The following is a 20,254-nucleotide window of genomic DNA, read 5'->3' as shown; positions in this document are numbered from 1 at the left end:
AAAGAAAGAAAGAAAGAAAGAAAGAAAGAAAGAAAAAAGAAAAAGAAAGAAAGAAAGAAAAAAGAAATAACACATATTGGTAAATAAGTATCTGCTGTTTATGTAACCATGCTTCAAGTCTATATCCCCCCCCATTTTAGAAATCTGAGGAGTAAATATAATGAGCAACATAACTAGACAGTTAAAACCTTTTATTTTAATGTCTGGTTATCTCTTAATTAAATTTTTAACTTTAGAATAGAAAGATACTACTATGTTCTGTGAAATCAGGAAAGTGTCGAAAATCATACTTCCTCCCAACATTCTCTTTAATAGATAAGCTTAACATTGGTGGCAAATTTTAAGAGTAGAAAGCCTTCACTATATACTGTCTATATTTAAAGTTTATTTATCTTTCCAAAGAAAGAAGTTCCAAGACTAATGTGCACAGAAGATAAGAAATTTAAGAAATTAGGTTAATTGCTAGTTTATTCAAATTGCTTAACCTGGTGCTTACAACTTGTTAAGTTGAAGTTATATATCAGTTTGAGAGTGAATGGTGGTGATACAAAATTATCCAAAATAACAAGTCACGGGGCTCTAAAAAGATACCACACACCTAAAAATACCAATGTTTACCTTTTAGGAATAGGTCAAATTTAAATACACATTTTATGTTGTGTGTCAGTCTATCTATATATAACTTTAACTTAACAAGTTGTAAGCACCAGGTTACTTCTCACAATAGGTTGAAAACTATCACCAAAAAAGGTTTATTTCCCAGAGGGACTTACATCATGAACCACAACGTCAAACACCCATCCACATAAATCATCTCAGTCACCAGTGCTTGTTTCTCTACCTTCTCTCTGCCCCCCATCTGAGTACCACATTCCCCCACCTCAAGAAAATTGTCATTTTCATAACCAATTCCCAGACTATCAGGTCTATCAAACTTCAGGGGGTGCCTGGGTGGCTCTGTCAGTTAAGCGTCTGACTCTTGATTTCAGCTCAGGTCACGATCTCATGGTCCTGGGATCAAGCCCTGCATCAGGCTCTGTGCTCAGTGGGGAGTCTGCTTGATATTCTCGTTCTCCCTCTACCCTTCCCCACCCACTCTCTTTCTAAAATAAATAAAAAACAAAACAAAACCTCAGCACTCTCCCTGCCCCATCTATCACTCCCCACCTCCACCACACACATACACACACACACACACACGCACACACACACACACACGTCATTATAAATCGCTCCATTATAAATCTATAGATCAGTATCTGCATTGAGCAACCTTAAGGAATTTAATATGTGTCATTCTTTTTTTATTTTTTTTAAGTTTTATTTATTTAAGTAATCTCTATACCCAACATGGGGCTTGAACTCACGACCCCAGATTAAGAGTCGCAGGCTCTTCTGACTGAGCCAGCCAGGCACCCCAATTTCTGTCATTCTAAATATCAAGTGGCTGGGGGTCCTGGGGCAATCTACGCTGGGGCTGCCTTGGTGGGATGGCCAGAGCTGAAGTGTGTGTGGGCCAGGGTGGTCCCCGGGCTCTCTGCAGAGAGCACCCTAGCAGGACGGCTGAAGCTGAAGTGAGTGCAAGCTGGAGTGTCCGGGGTGCTGTGTGCAGGGGTGGTCTGGCAGGGCAGCTGGAGCTGTGGGGGGCATGGGCCAGGGGTTCCGCAGTGCTCTACTCTTGGGTTGCCCTGGTAAGTTGTCTGGAACCAAAGTGGTGCAGGCCTGGAGTGTTCTAGGGTGCTCCGCATGAGCTGGAGCTATAGTGAGCACTGAGGAGGGTGTCCGGGGGTGTGGCACTGGGGCCACCTTGGTGGATGGGTGAGGGCTCGCTTGGGCTGCCACAGAGAGAGTGGGCTGGCTGGGGCACTGAGACTTGGCTCCTGTCTACAAAACCCAGGTGGAGTGGGAATAGAAACCATGATGCTTGGCAGCCTCTCTGATCTGGAGAGAGAGGAGTTTCGGCAGTTCCCTCACAGTTGGGCAGAGTTCTGGGGCTAAACAGTTTATATTATATTCTACTTGCTCTTGTCAGTCTCGGCTTGTTTTCTGTGCCCCACGGTGTCCAGGGCTGCTGTGGGCTAGGGATCTGGGGCTCACTGAGGTGGTAAACCAGCTATCTGTGCTATCAAGGTAGAGGGGGGAACATATGGTTTTCAACAGCCCCTCTGAACTAGAGAGTTCCAGCAGTCTCCCCACAGTTTGGCAGAGTTCTTGGGCTAGATAGTCTATAATCGAGTTGCCCTTTAAAATGGCAGCTGTTTTCCTGTGCCCCAGGATAGATGCATCGACTCACTGTCCCTCCGTACTATCCCTCCCTGCTGCAGTTTGCAGCATCATGACTGTTTTTCTGTCTCTCTTGTTCTTTTCTGTGTGGTCTATTTTTTGTTGTACAGAAGCAGTTCAGTCAGCCCTCAGTTCTTCCTCAGGAGAAATTGCTCTATAAAAATAGGTGTAGGGTTGGTGTGGCCATGGAGGAGGTGAGTTTTGGGTCTTCCAACATCGCCATCTTGGACCAGAACTAAGCCAGGAATTGGCATTTTTTAAAAGTCCTCCTAAAAAGTGATTTTGTGGTAGGTGGTTTCAGAATTGTCCTTTGAGGAACTCTGATATAGGAATCTCAATTACAAATTATGTACATACAGAAGAGGTAAGTTCAAGATCCATAGTTCCTAGTATTTCAGTTGACAATAGCTCTCCTTTGTCTTTCGTCCTCTGTAGTCTACAAGACCAAGAGTCATTTCTTTTGGACCTTTACTTGGGAAAAACAGTATCCTAGTTGCATACATGCTGCATGGCCTCAGGTTGAAGTTGTTTTCCTCAGAGTCACAGAACTCCATGTCATTGGGTTTTCCCATATTCAGGGCATAGACAGTTCCTTTCTTAGCCCCTCCCCTCCTGAACAATTCTGCAGACATCTGAGATCTCCACATCTCTCTGATCTCTAGCTTCCCTGTAGTTACCTAGATCTGAAGATCCCATCTTTCCTGGTGTGAGCAGCTCCCACCTTGCTCGTCATCCTGATGCCCCAGGATTATTAACAGCAAATTTCCAACTATCAGTACAGTGTGCTCACATACACTCTCGCAGCTGAGAAGAAGCTGCTCCCACCATGGCCTTGGGGCCATTGTATCTTCTCAGACCACGTTTCAGTGGCAAAGAACATTTTCCAACTTTTTTAACAGAACAGATGAAAATAATTTTTTTTTGAAGTAGAATAGTACAAAATGCAGTTCCTGGTCAAATGATATATTAAGATGGTTATGAGAATATGGTCCCTACACACCCATACACTCCACCCACATTAGAATTTGAAAATGCACATTCACGTGTTTTAAGCTATGAAGTCCTGCAGTTTTTTTTGTGGTTAGTTTCTGCACAGCCAAAATTTATTTCACACATTTGACAATTTAACCTTTCTTTTCACTGTTGAACCAATTCTGAGAGTGATCTGTGAAACACTGACAGAGAATTTGAAAACCTGACAGAATAATATTGTTCTCATAGCTGAGCAATGCTGCCATTTCTTGGTCATGAGCCAAATGAAAATATTAAATTACATATATAACATTTAGAAAATCCTGTGATGATAAATACACAACTCTTTAAAACTACAAGTTCACCTGAATTTGGCATTTTGGGAGTTATTACTGAGTTAGCCCTAGGGACCTGGTTTGTGGACAGTAGATCAAATTGTACAATTCAGCAACAAATAAAATCAATCAGACAAAAATCAAACTTTTTGTCTTCTTGATATTGGATTATTTCTGTAAAATGAGATCGATGTCTTTGGATGAGTCAGTGTAGAGCTAAAAAGGTGAGTCAGTAATATTTATAATATATTCTATGATACATAGAATTTTTTTGCATTGTGGAATAAAAGATAGAAGGAAAGGGAGTGACTTGCTCAGTGCATATTTCGGGGGCGGGCAGTGTGCTGTACATTGAAGGGCTGAGGGCAGGTGTGAACTATGGCAGTTGCCACTCTCCGTTTAAGTAGCACCAATCATAAGTCATGAGAACCAAGAAGGGTATAGTGCTCTAAGCACTACTGTAGCAATCAGTATAGGGCATTGTAGAATCACAGATCCTTAGAATGCATGAAATATTCTTTCTGGGGGCACCTGGCTGGCTCGGTCAGTCAAGCGTGCGAGTCCTGATCAAGGGGTTGTGAGTTTGAGCCCCATGTCGGGTGTACAGAATACTTAAAAATCTTAAGGAAGACAAAATTCTTCTTCACAGATTTCCATAAGTAAATCAAATTTTCTTTGTGAGCATTTGTCTTTTTGCTGGGAGTGTGGGGCATTAGAGTATTGATTTTGATTTTGATTTTGATTTACATTTATAACTGGTTGAGTAATGGAAACATAGTATATGATCAGAATGTGCGGTGACAGACATAAGGGGAAAAATAGCTCACATTAAAATAGAAATAATGGAGCTGGTGCTCTAGACCACAATGGCAAGACCAGGGTGCTACTGGAAACTGACTGACTTTATTATGGCATCCTTTCCAATCACTTGTTAAATCAATGATGTAATTTCATTTGGTCATTATGAGAAAATCTCATTTCATTTCATATCAAAAGTCATTTCTATGTTTCATGGATTCTGCTAGGATATCAAAAGATTTTAGACCTTTATTTATTTATTTTTTGAAAGTTTTTATTTATTTGTTTGACAGAGAGAGACGCAGTGAGAGAGGGAACACAAGCAGGGGGAGTGGGAGAGGGAGAAGCAGGCTTCCCGCTGAGCAGGGAGCCTGATGCGGGGCTCCATCCCAGGACCCTGGGATCATGACCTGAGCCAAAGGCAGACACTTAATGACTGAGCCACCCAGGCGCCCCGATTTTAGACCTTTAAAGCATCCTAAATCAGGCAGAATGGGGGGAAAAATAAAGCCTTGGCATTTGAAATAAAGGCAGGAAATAATTTAGCAATATGGGGTATTAACTTTCCTAAGAAAGAGGGTAATTTGGTAAGTCATGCTGTCTTGGGCGCATGCTGAGCATATGACTTCCTGATGACTTGGGAGTTTTTAATTCATTAAAACTAGTGAGAGAGTGAGGCAGTGGACAGTTTTTGTTTACAGCAGGAGGGCATTTGGCCAGAAGCATTCAGAGGCCTATGTCCAACTTCAGAGATTTAGCTGAATAATGATGACTGAGTCTGTGATGAGCCACGTTAACTAATTATGGCAAGGTCTAACAGCAAGTGAAAACAAATTCAGAGACTGTCTAATTGTGCTACTGGGTTGGAATAAGCATGGTTCTGGAGGTTTCCAGCAACTTGAGATACTGATTAAAAACATTACAATTAATTATTTGGAGATTATTAATAATCGCTAATGGAAAATGTTTTTCAGAGTATGGGCTCAGGACAAACGACCATCTGGTTCTTGTCTTTGACAGAGCTCAATTCTATACTGAGTCCTACCCTCGTATCTTTCAGACTGGAAATTTAACAAGTGCCCCGTGGATTTTTATGCACGTGAAGTTTGAGAAATTACTGGTGTATATAGACAAAGGGACTGGTCACACTGCATGTTTCGATTAGTTTAAATTTGTTTCTTTTATTTTTACATCATGCAGAAGTTGTATACTCAATTCGTAAGTCTAGTTACTAAAGGTCTGTAGAACTATTACAACAGATTCTAGTAGTTGCCTATCAAACATTATTTCCAATCATTTTAATTCCTTCCTGGTAATCGCTTCTCAGCCTTTTGGCTAAGATCAAGTGTAATTCCTTCCTGGTAGAGAAACTTCCCACCCCAAACCCCACCCCAAACCCTAAAGTCTAAAAATGCCAGAGATTCATTTTCTTTACTTTCAGCCCAGCTTGGATGAGGAAAAATTGAGAATTCTTCTGGAGAGCTTCTGTGATACAGACATACATAAGGAGAATCCCTTCCTTTCTCCCTTGAATGGTTTGTGTAAATTACGGTGCGTAGAGATTTCGTATTCATCTTATGGACGTCAAATGAATGTTAAGAGAAGCCAGGGCAAGGGGCTGATATCAGTGAATTTGTGTCTAGAACCAACTATTCTGGATTTCTTATTATGTTATATATTAAACTTCCATTGTTTGAGCAACCTTTAATCAGAAATATGGCATTTGCAAAGAAAGAAACTTGATGCAACCTGTATTCAATTTATGTATCTTAGATCACCACGTAAAGATGTAAATTGCCTGATCAGTAGTCTGAATTAAATTTTTCTCCTCTCTATTGCCACTGCTTCACACGGCAAAAAATACACAGAACAAAAACTGTGTAACCTTAACATATTACTTTTATTTTACAGTACTAATCTGTTACCATAACCATAGATATCCAATAGAATATATAAAATAGAATGTAGTAGAATTTTCTTAGAATTGTTTTAAAAAACTTTCACAATAGTAGAGAATGTATAAATTAAACTATGCTGTTCTAAAACATGTAAGTAGGGGCACCTGGGTGGCTCAGTACATTGAGTATCTGACTCTTGGTTTCGGCTCAGGTCATGTTTTTAGGATCCTGAGATTGAGCCCCTCGCTGCCACCCCCGCTTAGCGTTGAGCCTGCTTAAGATTCTCCCTCTCTCTCTCTCCCTCTCCTTCTGCCCCTACCCCTACTCCTGCTCTAGTGCTCTCTTCCAAAAATAATTACTAATTAATTTAAAAAATAAAAAAGTATTTCCAAGGCTTTTCTGACCAGACAATAATGCAGACATAATCCTAACACAATACAATTAATGCTTCTCACAGTTTCTCATTCTCCCTTCATCTTAACATCTACAGAGTATTAAAAATGTCTTCCTTCCAAGTACATAAGTAAATGTAGCAAGGTAATGAATTATTAAAAGGCAAACATCCTTGTAATTATCAACTAGGTCAAGAAATTAGATTTTGTCAGTAAATCTGCCCTTTTGGCCCAACACAATCAGAAGTACTTGGTCTCCCAGAAAAAACCACTAGCCTTTTTACAGGAATCACTTCCTTGTCTTCTTTTCTATTTTGTCACTTTATGGGCCACCTGAAACATTACAGTTTAGTGGTGTCCATGTTGAAAGTTTGATTTGCCTCTCTATTCTCTTTTCATCTTAATTTCTCTCTTCATCACTTTCATTTCCTTACAATGTATTTGCAGAAAAAAACTGGGCCAGTTGATCATAGAATTTCCCACATACTGGATTTTCAGATTGGAGACTCATCATGCGATTCAGCATGTTTGTATTTCTTGGAACTGGCAGCTGGATCTGAGGACTTGATTAGACTCAGATTCCATCCTTTTGACAAGACTACAGGTGTTGTTATATTCTTTCATCATGAATACTGGTTGTCTCTCTTTTCATGATAATAGATGTTGACACTCAGTGCATAGGTCCATTAAGGGGTAGTAAAGTGGTGATATTTGAATCCTATTATTTCTTTGTAATTTATTGGCTGGGAAACATCTATGAAGGGACTCCTCTGCTCATCTATCATTTACTTAGAGTTCAAATGCAGAGGCAAGACAATGGCTTTAGGTGTTGTCTTTTTTTTCCCAGTGTTCAAGATAAAATTTTTCCCTATCTTTCTCCATATGTGACCAGTTACTTTATATTACGATGACCATATTTTTTGGATTTATCCAATTCAATTGTCCCATCTCTGACCAGTCAGGTTTATTGAAATTGGCTCTTGAGTCTTTTGGACATGAACGGGGTAGTCTGATGGCTTCTTTGCTATCTAGTATAACGAAATGTCCCCAGCTTGTATTCGTTTTCTATTACTGAGTTACAAATTACCACAAACTTGAAGTCTTAAAACACCATACATGTTTGTATCTCACACTTCTGTAGTTCAGAAGTCCAGCGTTACAGGGCTGGGTTCTCTGCTTAGAGCCTTACAAGGCTGAAATCAAATGTTGAATGAGCTACATTCTTATCTGGAAACTCAAAAGAAGAATTGCTCTGGGGCGCCTGGGTGGCTCAGTCGGTTAAGCATCTGCCTTGGGCTCAGGTCATGATCCCAGCCAGGGTCCTGGAATCGAGTCCCGAGTGGGGCTCCCTGCTCAGAGGGGAACCTGCTTATCCCTCTCCCTCTACCCCTCCCCCCCACGTGCTCTCTCTCTCAAATAAAATCTTAAAAAAAAAAAAAAAAGAATTGCTTTCACGTTTATTCAGGTTGTCAACAGATCCAGTTCCTCCATGCTATAGGACTGAGGTACCCACTGTCTTCTTGGCTCTTGACTGGTGGTCCCTCTCAGGTCTTAAAGTCCTTATGCAGGCTCTTTCCACATGAGCCCCTCTCTATCTTCAAGCCAGAAGTGACCGGCCAAATCTCCCTCGTACTTTGTGCAGGTTTTATTTGCTCACTTGCTTTTTTTCCACCTTTACTGAAGTATAATTGACAATTACAGTGGTAAGATATTTAAAGTGTAAAAAGCGATGATTTGATACACATTTCCGTTGTGCTTTCAATTTCTGATTGTTTCACAACCTGCAGGAAAAACCTCTGTGCTTTTTGATTATGTCAACTAACCAGGATAGTCTCTGTATCTTTGGGATTTTAATTTCATCTGTGGATCCCCTCATAGCAGAATTCGAGATCAGTGTTTGGTTAAATAGCCTACAGGAGTCTGGGGGTATATATATATATATATATATATATATGTATATACACACATGCATGTAATACACAATATTACATGTAACCTCATAAGCTTGTACTAATTTCTAATTCAAATTCAGGACTATAAGATTTTTTTTTTAAAGATTTTATTTATTTGACAGAGAGAGACACAGCGAGAGAGGGAACACAAGCAGGGGGAGTGGGAGAGGGAGAAGCAGGCTCCCCGCCGAGCAGGGGGCCCGATGCGGGGCTCGATCCCAGGACCCTGGGACCATGACCTGAGCCGAAGGCAGATGCTTAATGACTGAGCCACCCAGGTGCCCCAGGACTATAAGATTTTTACTTACTTTGCAAAATACATGGGTATCTCCATTCTTCCAAACAGGAATTCTGGTTTTCCAAAGACATATGTGATGAAAGGAATTAGAGTTTCCTATAATTACTTATTGCTTTATAACATATTACACATACAAATATTTCAGAATGGTAGTGCTAATAGTAAAACCACTGATAAGCTTGCTTACTGAAAAAAACGTAAGCTTTTAAAACTTAATAAATCTTGTATATTCTCTGACCATTAAAAATAGTTGTATTGTCTATATTTTCAAATCATATAGCTCTTAATAGTATAGTAAGTATGTTATAATTTTACAAGTAACCTGTTTAAGAACTCTTTTGCTTCTGGTGCACCTGGGTGGCTCAGTTGGTTAAGCATCTGACTCTTGGTTTCAGCTGAGATCAGATCTCAGGGTTGTGAGATGGAGCTCTGTATTGGGCTTGCGCTCAGCAAGGAGTTGGCTTGAAGGTTCTCTCCCTCCGCCCTTCCTCCCCACTCTCACTCTCTCTCTCTCTCAAATAAATAAATAAATCTTAAAAAAACAAACAAACAAAAAAAAAAAAAACCCTGGGATGCCTGCATGGCTCAGTCGGTTAAGTGTCTGCCTTTGGATCAGGTCATGATCCTGGGGTCCTAGGATCGAGTCCGGCATCAGGCTCCTTGCTCAGGGAGGAACCTGTTTCTCCCTCTGCCTGCCGATCCCCCCACTTGTGCTCTCTCTCTCTCTGACAAATAAGTAATATCTTAAAAAAAGGAACTCTTCTGATACCTAAAAGAATTTTATAATTCTGTAGAATATAGGATTTTATAGACTATGTCCAATAATTTTATAGACTATGTCTTGGTGTTGTCCACTTTAAATCAATAGTTTCAAGTATGCCTTGTGATATTTCATTAAATAGTTTCAAAGAATTTTTTAAATTCAGAAAATGTTTGGGGCACTTGGGTGGCTCAGTCATTAAGCGTCTGCCTTCGGCTCAGGTCATGGTCCCAGGGTCCTGGGATGAAGCGCCATATCGGGCTCCCTGCTCGGCGGGAAGCCTGCTTCTCCCTCTCCCACTCCCCCTGCTTGTGTTCCCTCTCTCGCTGTCTCTCTCTGTCAAATAAATAAATAAAATCTTTTAAAAAAAAAGAAAATGTTTGTTATTCCTAAATTGAATGATCTTTCTCCACTTTATACATATATATACACTTACATATATATACATGCACATGTATATACACACACATATATATTACTTTATTTTTGTTCCTTTTAATCTGTTTTTCATTCTTTTTTAATTTAAAGATTTTCCATCTTTATATTTCTTTGAAGGGTATTTGTTGTATTTGTTCAATTTATTTTTCTTATATTTTTATTTTTTTTAATTTTTTATTTTATTATTATTTTTAAAGATTTTATTTCCAAGCAATCTCTACACCCAATGTGGGGCTCAAACTCACAACCCTGAGATCAAGAGTCGCATGCTCCATTGACTAAGCTAGCCAAGTGCCCTTAAGTGTTTGAATTTTTAATTTTCTAAATCTTTCCTGAGTTTTGGCAACTCATTTCTGAGGGTTTTTTTAAAATTATTCTTATTAATACTTTTTTCTCATGTTTGTTATTTTCCTAGTATCTTTTAGCTCATTTTGTTCTATTTGTGGGTGTGTCTTCTGGTGTTCTTTTATTTGTAGAAATGTGATTCTGTTTTTCATTTTCTTTTTCTTATTGTAATTTATGTTTAGGGTTAGATATTCATAGTTTTATTCTTAGTTTTCCTAAACGTTGAGAAGGATAGCTTTTTTTAACACTATAGTACTCCCTCATCTCAAGCATGCTCTTGCGTTAAAAATATGACAGGGGTGCCTGGGTGGCTCAGTCATTAAGCGTCTGCCTTCAGCTCAAGTCACGATCCCAGGGTTCTGGAATCGAGCCCCGCGTCGGGGGGGGGGGGTCCCTGCTCTGCGGGAGGCCTGCTTCTCCCTCTCTCACTCCCCCTGCTTGTGTTCCCTCTCATGCGTTCTCTCTTAAGGTCAAATAAATAAAATAAAATCTTAAAAAAAAAAAATCACAGCTTGCCTTCTGGACTTTCCTAGTTCCGTTCCCCTTTCCTACATTTCTCTGGATTTTGTTGAACTCAGGTCAAGTGAATACCTAATAGCAAAATGGCTCACACCCTTATTCTAAGACCAGGGACTGTCTGTTGTGTTCAATATTGTACATCTATCCTGCAGTTAGCACAGTGTGTGGCACTTAGGAACTCAGTAAATATCTGTGAGGATAAGAATAAATGAATGAATGAAAGTATACTAATGCATAACCTTCCAATTCCATCCCCCTTAGTGCCACATAACAGCCGAATTGAGTTGATGGACAACGGAACCAATCATTCCGCAGACAAGTTTTTAGCTTTACATCAGGGATGAAGCGGCTTCAACCTGTTTCTACTTTTGGCATCTTTCAGATGGGGCCTTAGATTAGGTAAGGTTGGCTACTTTAGGATTTATTCATACAATACTGTGATAGGGGCTGGTATTAAAGATGAAAAAAAGTAAAACCCTTTTGCAACGAGAAACATATGTGTTCTGTATCTGGAAGATATGAGTACCCTAAGGCTGTACCTAAGAGGAACGCCAAAACCTTTGCTTTGCTTTGCTTTGCTTTGTTTTGCTTTGCTTTGCTTTGCTTTCGATTTGGGGTGGATCAGAGAAGTCATTTGGAGTAAGTGTTGTTGACGCCCATGTCTCAATGTAGAACCAACCAGGTGAAGGAAATGAGGGGCTTTGGGAAGTGTTCCAGAGGAAAGAACTTGGAGGAGCCTTGGAGGTAAGAGAAAGCATGCTAAGTTTAGGGGAAACGCTAAGAGTTTATTTTGGTTTTTAATTCCCACAACAGCGTATTCTGAATTCATTTAGAGTGCTTACAACATTCACAGTAATTAAAGTCAGGGGTTTTTTGTTTGTTTTGGTTTTTAGTAAAAACCGGTTGGACATTGTCTTACTCCATTCAGACTGCTGTAACAAATTATGGTAGAGCGAATGGCTTCTAAGCAAGATGCGTTCATTATTCACAGTGCTGGAGCCTGGAAGTCTCAGATCAGTGTACCAACACAGTCCTGTTCTGGTGAGTACCCTCTTTCGGGTTACATACTGCCAACTTCTCTTTATAGCCCATGCCAGAGGGCAGAGAGGGGAAGCAAGCTCTCTCCTGATGGTTGCTTTTAAGCAAAGATTTATTGGGGTCTGTGCTTTGCTGTTCTTTAAAAATTACATTACGTGGAAATGTTCGTACAAAAGGATTTTTCTGTACCAAACTTCTGCAGATTTTTCCCATTGGTTTAATTCTTCTCCGTTGAAGCTGTAGCTTTAACAGCAGCTTTCAGCAGCCTGGGTAAAATCGTGGCCACCATCTTAATGTTTTTTTATCCCCCAGGACCTAGGGCAGTGCCTGCAGCAATCCTGGAAATTGATCCCAGGTCTCCTTGCGTCTGAATTAGCTGATTCATTAAAATATTAAATTGTTTAAAGATAAAATTGAGTATCCATGCTTTACATTTTGAATTTTTATAGCAACCTTGAATGCAAGTAGTTTAAGTAGAGATGAAACACAGCTGTCCAGATGCCTGAGTTATCAAAAGACTTCATAAGTAAGCAGTTCTTTAGAAACATGAGCTCTTTTGTTCAATCCCTGTCGCAGAGCCCACATTTATTTGTATAGAAAAATTCCATTCCACAAATAGAGTAAGAGTAGAAATTAAGGAACTTTTTAATGCATGTAACACTCTTTTTCTGAGTCTAGAAAAAATATTAAGAGTCCAAGCAACTTATGGGAATGATCGTGGTAGATCTACTTTAATTTACATCTTTTTCTTGATGTTAATATCTAAATGCCCTTTTAAAAATCTGTATTGTCCCTGAAGTTTCTTCTGATGTCGCCTTCAGAATTTTAGACTACTGAAGTATTCTTTAGTAAAAACATAACTATAAAATTAAAACATTTAATTATTTATTAGAATAAACTCATACGTTTAATTTATTTAATCAGGGCTTTATTCTACTTCATTAGAAAAGGGGAAGAGAAATGCCGATTGTTCCCTGCTTTCATGGTCAACATTTTGAATAAACTGATGTCTCTTCCTCTTTGAGTGTGCTCGCCGGAAGAATTACTAAGTTGAAAGTGCCATCCTATTCCATCCAGTTATTTGCAGGAGGCCAAAACAGGCTAGATTCTCACAGCAGCATTTGAGAAATTTTTGACTAAAATAGCTAACCCTAGAAGACGATATTTCACATCATGCATACATTTAATAATATTTAGCAGAAAATTGTTCCCCACCATTTTAAAAGAACATACTTCTCTACTGTAGAATCAAACGTTTTTATATTTTCAGAATGTGTTTTCTAGACAAAAGTGCTAAATGGAACAAGGTCCGTGATAAGCATTGAATCAGAACTCCGTGTTCAAACTCATTTATTCAGGAGATGCCTTTATTCCATAAAGTATTGTGAATGTTTACTTGAGAATAATTGTGTACTATGAACTATATACTGAAAATCAAGAATGTAATTTCTTAACTTGCTGCTGGAGGAGGTCTTTTGGAAATCTTATCACTAGCACTTTCTCCAGCATAGGATAATTTTAATTCAGTATCTAGAAATTTTACCCTGGGGAGATGCTAAATGCGTAAGCCCATCTTGTAGCCTCTCGTGTGCTTTTGTATTGACTTAACATACTTTTTAGTATTTTTTACTTGGCAGGATATAACTTTTTGGAGAAGTTTCTTAAAATTGAATGATCCAAGGGTTATTGTTTTTAATTTCTGACTTCAAATTTCATGGAAAAAAATTAGCATGAAAACACCATGTTACCCATATCTGTTCCTCACTGCCTGCTGACTTTATAAAACCTCTAAATTTTGTTGCATATTATGCAAAGCAGCAAATTATAATGTGCAGATGCTCTATTCACTAAAAAAAAAAAAAAAAAAAAAAAAATTGCTTCCTTTGTCACGAGATGGCGCTGCACACAGTTCTAAGTGGGCCCTTTTTCCTTAGGAAAGAAATTTTGCAGCATTCAAGAGAGAGCCGCGTAGCTTTTGAACACTCCTACTTTGCTTCCAAGGTACTGAAAGGTAATATAGAATGGCTAGACAAAAGGAAAAAAGTTTTCCAAATTCTACGTTTGTGTCAAAAAAATAGAAGAATTAAAATTCATTCTTCAGAATAATTTTAATGCAGAATAAACAAGAGAAAGAATAGCTAGAACTATAGTAGATTCTGCCTCTCTAAGTCTTCTATTCACTCCACTTTTGGGTAGAATAGAAACAACAAAAATGAAAGGGAAGGATGAAAAAATAGGAGTATTACAGTGAAGATTTTGAGCATGTGGAACTATTTAAAAAAAAAAAAAAACTATATGGGAGCATTAAAATTGCCAAAAGGAGAATCCTTCCCGCCCCATTTCCTTCCTCACTGAACCTAAGTAGAGATTCAGACTTGGCAAGAGAATCATGTGTCATTACATTTTAGATATGGGCAGAAATAGCCATCTCTGGTTTTTAGCACATTTGCAGTGAATTTTTGCAGAATGAATATTACTTTTCCACTTAAAGATTTCAGTGGCTTTCCATTGCACTTAGAATTAAGTCCAGGCTCCTGGAGTTACTCATAGTAGCAGATTGTGAACTGTTTTATGGATTTGCCATGACGTACTGTACTTATTGAAAAATCAGTCATGTCATTAAACACACTGTTTAATTCAGCTGACCTTTTTCTTTCTTATCAAGGCTTTCTCAATGAAGGAGCTAGTGTATTGAGTAACTATAAGCACAGTACGACTATCTTAGACTGCCCCTCATCCACCTCTGCCAATCTGGTTTTTTTTGACCCTCTCTCTTGCTTCATATGCTCCATCCACCGTGGCCCCTCAACACCTAAAGTAAATGAAACAAGTTATTTTTTGCTATTGGGGCATCTGTACATACTCCTTCTATTTCCGAAATGCCTTTGCTGGATTTCTTTTCATCCCTCATGTCACACTTCTGATCTCACAAGGTATTCCCAGGCCACCTAATCTATAGTAAATTATTCTATTTCATTAGCACCCTATTCTTTTTTTATGTCTATTTTCAAAAAAGGTAACTATATAAATGATGCACAGCCTTCATGTTTCAAATAAATTTGAGAAAGACATATAATGGGCCCTCTAGTGAGCCACATTATACATTAGCCTATGATAGATTCTGGAAGGCTCTATTCTAAAGAAACTTACAGAACTTTATTTAACCCCGAGCTTCTAAAAATTACTTTTTAGTATTAACATTTCAGGAAGCTGTCCAGAAGACCCTTTAGAAAACGTTGCTCAAATTCATCCAAGCCCTGAATTTTACAGAAGAGGAAACATGCTCAAGTTAGTGATTGCCCATGAAATAAATTTAGCTAGCAAAGCTCTCTGATGGACACAATCCTATTGACAGTGGATTTATTTCCACAGAGTGATTGATCCCACTCCTATCATTACTTTTCATTGCTGCTGTCTTACTATATTTGGGCTGCCTTTTACCAACCTTTATTCCAGTAGCTCTCTTTAAAATCATCACAGACTAAATTTTATCACCATATCCAAAATATTTATTTGGATTTGCGCTTCTCACTTTTCTCTCTCTTTCTACCCACAAAAAGCTGTTATTCATTATTCAGTTGCATTTTGGCAGGTCTCTCTTATAGCATGGATCAAAGAGAATAGCAGATTTATTTCAGTATCTCCCTCCCCCTTCTAATTTAAATTTTAAAGGGAAAGGAATTTAAAGGAATTCATTCTCATGTATCTTAGAAAGAAAGGCCCCCAAATAAATAGTAGAGGATATAAATACAAAGACTATTTCTCTGGAGGTATTCAAGGTCTAGAGGGGAAGTTGACATAAATACCAGCAATTATAATGTGCCAGGCTGTGATGTATTCTGTGACAGAAAGGTTAGTTGTGACAGTGGGTTGCAGCTTTGCTTTTCTAAAGTGGCAATAGGTAGTTAAATGGAACAAACAAAGAGTCTTACCATGTGGAGGAGGAGAAAGGCAGAGGTAACACGATAACATAGTCACACTGTATTTCCCACCTCCAGGAGGCTCTGGCCTGACTAATGCTGCAGACTTGAGGGTTAACTGGCAGTTCCACAGAGACGCCTTTCTGGGACCCTCACAAACCAAAACCAGTGCCCCAGCTGAGATCACCAATTACACTTTTTCACTTTGCTTCATAAAAGCTCAATTTAGTATGGTGCATGAAATTATGTAATTTTATCTCCTAGTGAAATGTAATCATCCTAAGAGGAAGACACGGTATTTTGATTGGTGTACCCTCAGAGCCTAGCAAAGTGTCTTGTATAGTGGATTGTCGATAATTATCTGTGGAATGTGAAAAAGCAGAGAAGTCGATGAATTGCTAATTGTGAGTTTTAGGGGGCAACAGAAAACGAAAAATGTAGGAGAGGAGGTAATTTTGAAATGTATGCTGAAGACTTGGGATTTTATTCCTTTGCTTACGGGAAGTCATTGAAGGCGTTTGAGGAAAAGGGTAAATTGATGAAGAAAAGTATCTTAGTCAAGGCTTTATACTAAGTTTTCTGACTGCCTCATGAACTGTACCGCAATAAAATCGGTGAACCTGACAGAATATGCTACACAAATAGATCAATAATATGTGTATGTATTCTCATAATGTCAGTCAAGTATAAAGAGAGGTTCTATTAACAATGTAGTTATAAAATATAGTTATTAACAATATGGCCATTAACAAGGTACATTCTTAAGCTGAGCTATTTTAAAAATAATATTTATTTTTAAGAGAGCCTACCCAGAGAAGGCTCGAGATTTAGAGGTCATTAACTTTTATTTCCTCTAGACTAACCTGCCTTATCAGGTTAGTGGCTGATTATTTGCAAGTGTTTAAAAACAGTCTTGGAGGGGTTGCCTGGGTGGCTCAATTAGGTGGTCAATTCTTGGTTTTGGCTCAGAATCATGATCTCAGGATCATGATCTCAGGGTTGTGAGATCGAGCTTTGTGCGTTAGGCTTATGCTCCGAATGGAGTCTGCTGGAGATTCTTTCTCTTCCTCTGCCCCTCCCCCCGCTCACACGTGCACGCAAATAAATAAATAATAAATAAATAAAATCTTTAAAAACTAAATACAAAGACTTAGAAGTAATAACTAATAAAGCTATTTAATGCCCTGGAGCTGTGTGGATATGTTAACCACTAGCTAGATGTGCCCATTTAGATGTAGATTAATTAAAATTAAGTAAAATTAACGAGTTGGCTCCTCACTCACACTTAACACATTTTCAAGTGCTCCTTTGATCACTGCATAAATGCCACTGACCAGTATAATAATAGCTTAGAAGGCAAAATCTACAACAAAAAAACAAAAGCTTTATCATAGTAGCTTCCATTTTTGTACTACTACGTTTTTTCCAGCACCCTTGTTTTCTGTGATCTCTTACTTGACTCTGGGAATGAGCTCTTGAGGTAGAATATACAGGCATTCCCATCATCACCATCACTAAAAGGAGGGCTGTGGGGGAGAGCAACTGAGATGACTCACCAGCTCCACATCAGTAGCAGCACGAGGGCTGAAGTAGAATTTTGACTCAACTACAGACACCTTTTCTGGGTGAGAGCTACAGGGGGGAAAAAAAGAAGAAGAAGAAGAAGAAACAAAAAAGCTCTCAGTCATGGATTCCGAGAAAATCCCCTCTACGAGAGAGCTGGAAATGAGGAAAAGTAGGGTGAAGTTGCACCTCTGACTGAAACCACCCCTCCTGTGATTCTGTACGCCAGTTTCTTAGCAGTGTGCTGTAGAACTACACGGCAATATAAGATGGTAAAAGAAATACATGCATTTTAATCAAACTGAAGGAAATGAAAGTAGGAAAGTGGTCGTCAGCAAATCCTGTAAAGAGCTCAGAATTCCCTAGTCATCCCATGCCGGGCTGTTTATCTGATCTGCTGTGACGAAGGCTAATTTGTGGCGAGAGAAGCAGGAGCTTCCTAGCAACGTCTGTAGGGTCTGGCATTTCCTAGTCACTCCGACATGCCAGCCACGCTGCCATTTGCTACTTCTCTATCCTACTTTTGTTTATAAATACAAGCAAATGAGGGGAAATGAAAAGGGAAAGCTAGTGTAGCAGCTCTACTTAGGAGGATGTTCTCCATAATGTAGATTAACGGGGGAAATATGTTTAACCGATAAAACAGAGTGTAAAACCTTTCGCTTAAAATCCAAAGCTGTAAATCACATAAAATTCATGGCTTGGAGGACAATGTGTGACTCATAAAATTTCAGTTTGTGTAAGTGGATGTTGTTCCTAGCTACACATAAAGACACAGAGCTGCAAGACGATTTCCATACGAGGCACCATGGCGACACCCATCTTCACTTTATAAGTGGTCCTGGGAGTTTAGATTGAGGGCTTTCACAGTGTGTATATGGTGATGAGGAGGACAGCATCTGAGTCCTGACTCTAAAAGGAAAAGTCCACTTGCTGCTTATTAAGTTCAATAAAGCAGGATAAAACTTAACAAAGCCAGGAAAGAGCGAGGCACTTGCTAAAATGAGCATGAATAGTCGTTGAGTAAATAAACACATTTTGGACAATGTCTTTCCTCTTTTGGGTTATCTCATGGATATTCATTATTTTATCACTCATCACAAGAGAGAAGCTTTTTTTTATTTTTTAAGATTTTATTTATTTGACAGAGAGAGAGATAGTGAGAGCAGGAACACAAGCAGGGGCAGTGGGAGAGGGAGAAGCAGCCTTCCCGCTGAGCAGGGAGCCCGATGCGGGGCTCGATCCCAGGAACCTGGGATCATGGCCTGAACCAAAGGCAGACGCTTAACGACTGAGCCACCCAGGCACCCCAAGAGAGAAGCTTCTTGATAAAATAATGAAATGCATCGGATGACTTTGCTGATGGGTTTCTACCTTTCCCTCCTTCCTCCTTCCTCCCTCCCTCCCTCCCTCCCTCCCTCCCTCCCTCCCTCCCTCCTTCTCTGCCCAACTTGCTCCTGTCCCCCTCCCCCTCAAGGCAGTTTCTATACTTGTACTTTTGCCAGGATCAAGAACCAGTTGGCTATTTTAACTCAGAAAATGTGCACTTTAACATACATTGGAAGAAAGAATAAGAATTAAGAAATACTTTTTCTGAAGGAAAAATAGGAGAGGTGAAGTCTTTCAATGGCCAATAAACCCCCTCATTTTATAATCTATTTGCAGATGTTTTGATGGCAAGGGGATGATTATTTCTGCTATATATAGGGAGAGCAAGAGCCAGTGAGAGCAAGCAAAGATTCATCTTTCCTCTAAATAGCATTCCTTATATGGATATATGATTACTAACCCCCATAAGTAAGGTGACCATAACACTTACTTTCCAAACCAGGGAACGTTTAAAAGTGAAAGGGTACTATTAATAATGAATAGCGTGGATCATACAACAGTACCAGGATGTGAGAGCAGTAGCCAGTTAACTGTGATGTATGTCTTATGATCAGAAGCGCAACAACTTCCATATATACTTGCTGACAAACGTAGAATATATCTTCTTGGTAATAAATAGAGTACAACTAACACTTTTTTGCCTGCATTCTTCAAAGACTCTCTGTTTACCTCTTGGGGAAATGTGTAATCTTGTTATTTATAAGGGTCTGAGGGCTGAGCTGGTTAGAAAGCAACTTTTCTTTTGTAACTCTCAATAACCGATGGCAGTGGTTTCTAGTTTCAAATTATAGGGCTCTTTTCTCAGGGGCTCTGGCCTATCAAAGAACTCATCTCTCTTTTGGTATGCTATCACACAGCTAGAGAACTTTGAAAATTATCCTGGGCACTTGGTTCAAATATTCAATATTCTATCTGCTCAGCAGTATTTGAGATGTATTATTACATGGCCATTTTATGATTCATGTTGTAGATTCTTACGAGCAGAAGATGGAAATACAGACTAAAGTTATATTTTGTGATTTATTTTCTGATACCATCCATGGTACCCCTGAATAGGTTAATAATTATAGAATGGGTTTATTAACTGCATTCTTTTAAATAATGTTTTGAGACTAGAAAGTGATCAAACTTAATAGGAAAACAACATAATCTGACAGGACCTAAATTAAGAAAGATTATAGTAGTATCTTCATTAAAATACAGACATTGAATTGAAATACAGAAGATTTAAAAGAAAAAGTTCCATAAGCTAAAGAACTGAAGGTATAGGAATACCAGCAATGAGAGAAAACCAGGAAGGGAGACGAGATAGATAGATAGATAGATAGATAGATAGATAGATAGATAGATAGAT

The 20,254-nt window shown here is 39.0% G+C and overlaps 1 long non-coding RNA gene across 1 annotated transcript in view; it reads left to right on the top strand.

The window, feature by feature from the left end:
• The first annotated feature begins 11,612 nt into the window (after positions 1–11,612).
• Positions 11,613–20,254, top strand: part of LOC141373845 (uncharacterized) — a 73,339-nt gene continuing 64,697 nt past the window's right edge. The window contains exons 1-2 of the long non-coding RNA XR_012380190.1: positions 11,613–11,734; positions 11,884–12,031. This is a non-coding gene — a long non-coding RNA (uncharacterized lncRNA). The remainder of the gene's footprint in view (positions 11,735–11,883; positions 12,032–20,254) is intronic.

Source organism: Callorhinus ursinus, unplaced genomic scaffold (genome assembly GCF_003265705.2).
Source record: "Callorhinus ursinus isolate GAN/ISIS: 27379988/994484 unplaced genomic scaffold, GSC_fseal_2.0 scaffold12, whole genome shotgun sequence".
Classification (NCBI taxonomy): Eukaryota; Metazoa; Chordata; class Mammalia; order Carnivora; family Otariidae; genus Callorhinus; species Callorhinus ursinus.
The sequence above is the reverse complement of the archived record's forward strand: the minus strand, read 5'-3'. Positions and strand labels throughout refer to the sequence as shown.